This window comes from Equus quagga, chromosome 4, assembly GCF_021613505.1.
Source record: "Equus quagga isolate Etosha38 chromosome 4, UCLA_HA_Equagga_1.0, whole genome shotgun sequence".
NCBI lineage: Eukaryota > Metazoa > Chordata > Mammalia > Perissodactyla > Equidae > Equus > Equus quagga.
The window spans coordinates 97,207,718-97,213,717 of NC_060270.1; positions in this window are offsets into that span (position 1 = coordinate 97,207,718).

Here is a 6,000-nt window from a genome sequence, read left to right on the forward strand (position 1 = left end):
ATATTTATATATACACCTCATCATTCATAATACAATAAAGAAAAAATATGTTAAAGAGAAATCTAAGGTACAGAAAGATAAAGCATGCTTGCTAGTTATTATTTTGGGGGGCCAGAGTGTAAAATGTCCTCCCAATGTAGAGCAATTTAACACTGGGATTGCCCTGCAAGTATGGAGGACAAGACAAAAGAAAGAATGGTTTGCCTGATGTCTTGACTTACAAGACTGCAAATTATATGGGTTTTATGTCACTACTTACTCTATTTTTCAATAAAATGAAGAATAATGCTTATCAGAAGGGTTGCAGAATTGCACTGGACATACGCAAGGACTGTGATAAGACAAACTCCATAAGAAAACATGCATACTGTATCCTCAACAAAATCAGGTCTCTTTAGGTGCCTGCTGCACAAGCTTCCGTGATTCAGCACCCACTGAGATTCAGACTAATTAACAAGACACCTTATCTGTTATACGGATTTGAAGAAAAGATTTCTGGATTCTCTATTCTCCTCACCTGCCTTCCAATACATGGAGACACTTAGTCAATCACAAATATCCAATCATGCTTGATATTTCATAGGTAATGTATGATATTATATAACGATTTCATAGGTAATGTAATTCCACAGTTGCCAATAAGCTTGGATCCATGTAAATCCCAAAGAACCGGTAGAGATAGGAAATTTCAATGATTATCTTCAAGTAGGTTAAAACAAAATACCCCATGTTTATAAGTTTTCCCACAACCTAGAGCGGTTGATCTTTCAGGAATATTTAGCAGAAAATGAGTGGTTACAACATATGTAAATGGAACAATTTTATAAGAGGCTTGAAAGAATCACACTGTATTCTAAAATTTTAGACATGCATATTGAAATCTTTGCCTAAATCTTACTACACACACTTAGAAAAACAGTCAAGTAAGTTTCTCTTAGTTACCTCTGTAATATCTGGGTGGACGTCATTTATACATGGAATGATTGATTGGTACTATAATCATAAATGACATATACTATATACAAGAAATAATTTTCTTTTGAACACAATAACATGTTTAATCAAATACTTTGAAAGGGATTTGCACATATTCCTTAGCTAGTCTGATAAATGTTATATATTCAAATTTTTTGCAAATCACACTGTTATTGGCTGCATGAATGGTAGAAGATAAAAAAGAGAAAATATGGGCTTCATGATGTGTGAGGTTCTCAAAGGAAGAAACCATCTTACAATTGTTTTACAATGCATAAAAATAGCTAACATTTTTAAAGCAATTTCTCTATGCCAGGCACTGGACTTCACAATTTCATATATAACCTTATGTATCCTTTACAACAGACAAGCTAATGAAATAGTTGCTTTAATCATCCAAATGGTACAGATGAGAAGATGAAAGCTTAAAAGGTGACTCAGCTAAGACTAGTTCATCAGCATGTAACAGAAAAAAACCATAATATCAGTACCTTAACAAAATTACATACATATTTCTCATATAAAGAAGACCAGAGCTGCACAGTGACTCCATAGTGTCATCAGGAAGTCAGAATTCTCTCTTTCTACTGTGCCTTACTCAGTAGCTCACCACATGATCAGAGGTAGCTGGGAAAGTTCCAGCTACGACATTTATATTCCAACCAACAGGAAAAGTGAGGAAGGATAAAGGGATTTGCCGCATCCTCTTAAGGAGCCTTTCAATGAGTTTCATGCAACTTTTCTCCTTAAATCACATAGGCCAGAACCTAGCCATATGGCCCCATATAACATAATACAGGCTAAGTAAGAGGTAAGAGACTTTAATCTTGGTAGCAATGTGCTAAATTTAAAATTAGGTTTGCATCATTAAGAAAGACTGGAAGAATAGACGCCATAGTAAGCTGGTGTCCTCTGGCACAGAGAGATTTAGTGACTTACTTCCTTGTCATGCAGCTGTTAAACGGTAAAGCCTAAATTTGAAAACAAATCTGTCCGAATCAAATGCCATATTTTTAACTATTGTCATGTATACATAGTGCCATGTGTATAATAGTTTTTAATAAATGCTGGTTGATTTTTATTAATTTTATCTAAATGATAATTGATAGAAAATTATATCATTTTATTCTAGTTTATATTAGAAATATGAGTATTTTAACAAAAATACAATATCTTTTCTGTCTTTCAAATTACCATTTGAAAGTGTTATGCATAACTCTGAGAAAAATAAAAGGTAGGTAGAAGGCATGGCCAGTTTTTTGGCATAGATTTCCATTTTCTTTATAAGTAGGCTAACAAACATTCTTCAAGTTTTGAGACTAATGCTTTTCATTATACATGTAGAGACAATGATTACTTAATAATAACATGGATCTAGTGATAATTTTAATATGTCATTAGGTATAAAATACATCACAATTTCCGAGATGTTAAATATGAAAAATATTTATCTTGGAAGAAATACTATAGTATACTCATTGAAATGAAGAACTCAGTGGGTGGATTAAAATAGATACAAGTTGAGAGAAAATAAGTGAATTGTGTAATAGATTTGAGGAAATGAAATAGAATTCAGATAAAAATGGTAGAAAAATGAGACATTAAGAGCATGAAAAGTAGAATAAGGAAATCTACTATATATTCTTAAGAGTTATAGAAAGAGAAGATGAAAAATTGCAAAGAAGAAACATTGAAAGAAATAATGGTTAGGAGTTTTCCAAAATGTAAACAAGTCAAAAAAGAGTCTTCAGGTTTGAAAAGCTCACTGAGATCTGAGATGAACAACTTAAATATGACACAAAAACCTAGATTCATTGTAATAAAATTTCTAATTTTAAAGACAAAGAGGAAAATCTTAAAAACAATCAGGAAGGAAAGATAAGTTACCTAAAAGTAGACAATAATTTGAATGATAACGACTGTCTCCTTGCAGCAACAAATACCAAGGATCGAAGAAATAGTATCATTAAAATTCTCAGTGAAAATGACTCTCAGCTTAGGTCTCTATACTTAGTTAAACTGTCACTGACAATGTTATGCAAATGAATACAGAAAGATTTTATCAGTTATACGAAATCAATTAAAAATAAAAATACTAAGACATACTTCAGACAGAAGAAAATTGAAACTAGGAGAAAAAAGTAAGATGCAAAGAACAATAAAGAAGAAAGAAATCAATAAATATATTGGTTAATGTAAGAAGTATGAAATTTCAAAAAACAAAAGTAGTTCTGGTTTCTGTCTAGGGTAGAGAAAGACGAAAAGAGTGTAATTCTCAACTTAACGGGAAAAAAAGCCAATTAATTTGCAAAATCACAACTCTTGTTGAACTTACTGGAAAACTGAGGTCTCAAGGGAACTATGCTGTCTGAAATCTAAAGAAAGAGATGTACCTTCTCGGAGAGACAAGGCATAAACACTGGCTCATACATGGCAGCAAGGGTTAGATGAGGATTCTTTTCAAATGGAAAAAGAATTCAGCTAAAATGTCTAATGAATTGATAAAGGCACAGTGAGACAATATGAGATTACAGTTATAGAATCCTTGAGAGCTGCAGACACAAGTGGAGTTCACATCCACTGGTGGGCTCGCCTCCATGGACCTTCCCAGGTACACAAGAGAAAGATTAGGGCAAGGCAGGAGGCTGGAGAACACTGAACACTGCCTTAAGAATTTCAGATCTGTAGGAGAGGCAGAACTGACTCTGCAGGGAAAAGCACGAAGCCTTTCCCAGTCCCTTCTCTAAAAAACAAACCATTAAGCTGGTGAGTCAAGAGCAGCAAACCTGGTCAACCCCAGGGCAGAGTTGAAGAGCTATCACAGCTAGGAGAAAGATAAAATAAAAATCCTCCTTTCCTGGGGAAAGAGAAAGAAGTTGTCCTAAGAGTAGACTATTAATAGTCTTCTCTTACTGTGACACAGACCTCCCTCAGACTGAGACTGAACCAGCAGTAGTAACAAGCTACATTAATCTCCTGGAGGGGGAAGGGATTTCGGGAGATTATGAATAGGGAGAGAGACTCTCTGAGATGCAGGGGCAGGGGGGAGGTCTGAGAGTTCCTGCAGCAACACTTAGAAGAGTTCTCCAGCAAATAATTCCCACTGTAAGCACACGATTATATCAGGGAAAAATGAAGGCAGTGGCACAAAAGTAACCATAGAAACAACAAACCCAAACCAACTCAACTCTTAACTAGATTGACTCAGTCCCTCACAAAAGGAGAAGAGTTCCTGTTTGCAGGCATTTTTCCAGGCATACATACTGTTTACGTCAGGTTCTCTGCGTTGTGGTTCTACGCGCTATGTACAGCAAGGAATAAAAAGATGAAGAGAAACCAACTTTGAGATGACATAAATGCCAGGACTATCAAAGAGGGAATTTATGATAAGTATCATTAATATGTAAATGTTGTACTGGAAAACATGGATAACACGCATTAATAGAGAATTTCACTAGAGAGATGGAATTATAAGGAAGTATCAAATGAAAATGCTAGATATAAAAAACATAATCACAGAGAGAAAGAATGCCTTCAACAGGCTCATCAGTAGATCAACATTGTCAAGAAAAGCATCATTGAATTTGAAGTTAGATCAAGTTATACAAACTGAAACACAAGGGGAAAAGAAGAAAATGAGAAAAACTGAACGCAACATTGAAGAGCTCTGAGACAATATCAAACATTCTAACACACTGTATGAGGGGAAAGTTTTTCTCTTCTGCTTTTCTAGTTTCTGTGGCTGGTCTAACAATCCAGTTGACATAAAACAGATTAACAGGAGAAAAAAACTATTCTAATTATATACATATAAGAGCCCCACAAAGATATGAAACTCAAAAGATGCCCAAATGGCAAAGATTTCTACAACATCCTGAGCTAAACAATAGGATCCTTTGAGCCTTCTGGAATTGGGGGATTTAATCCATGGGAAGGTGAGAGGAGGAAATGTTGGGTAAACAAAGGTTGCCCTGTTATGCAGATAAGTTTCTTAGATAAAAAGTTATTTCTGGTAGTAGCTCTTTTTCTTGCACAGGCCCCCTTTCTAATGTAAATTTCCTTCATAATTACAGATTTCTCCCACAAAAGGAGAAATTTCTACTTTCTTTTGGGCAGCTAAGGAGGAGGTAAAGGGCTTTTCCTGATCTGCTTGGTCTTGATTGCCTGCAGCTTAAAATAATCCTCAGGCCAAAGAGGCATAGTTTGGGTAGCATGTTTAGAATCCCTTAACACACACACATACATAACTGGAATCATGAAGGAGAAAGGAGAGAACAGAGAAGAAGAAACACTGGAAGGGACGATGGCTGAGAATATTCCCGAAGTAATGAAAAGTATCAAACTATATATATCCACGAATCTCAAGAGACCAATCAGGGTAAATAATCCCCAACGTCACTACCTGGAATCATCATAAAAACTTCTGGAACCTATGATAGAAAAGTTAATGTTGAATTAGCCAAAGGAAAAAAAAATATTACATATGAATGAAACAAAGATAAAAATTATAACACAAGTCTCCTCAGAAACTAAGGAAGCCCCAAAAAATGGAGTGAAGCGTTTAAAGTATTGAAAGAAAAAAAAGAAACAAACCTGTCAACCAGAACTTTAAACACAATAAAATATTTTTTAAAAATGGAGAAATGACGACATGCAAACAAAACCTTCATTACAAGAAATGTTAAGTTTTTAAGTGCAAGGATTATAATGCCAGACAGAAACATGGATCCACACATAAAAAATGAAGATTCCCTGATTTTAGGAAAATTAAAGTAAATCTAAAAGACATTTTTCTTAATGTGAATTTATCTAAAAGAAAAGAGATAGTCTATTGTAAATATATTAGTGATGTATTACAAGAAATAAAATGCACAACAAAAATAACAAAACAGAAAAGAGGATTGGGAGTATACATTTATAAGACTCATGGACTACACATGAAGCAATAAATTCTTTGAAGTTGTGAATGATTAAAGATGTATATTTTAAAACATATGTTTACAAAAAATATTTAAATAGCTACAA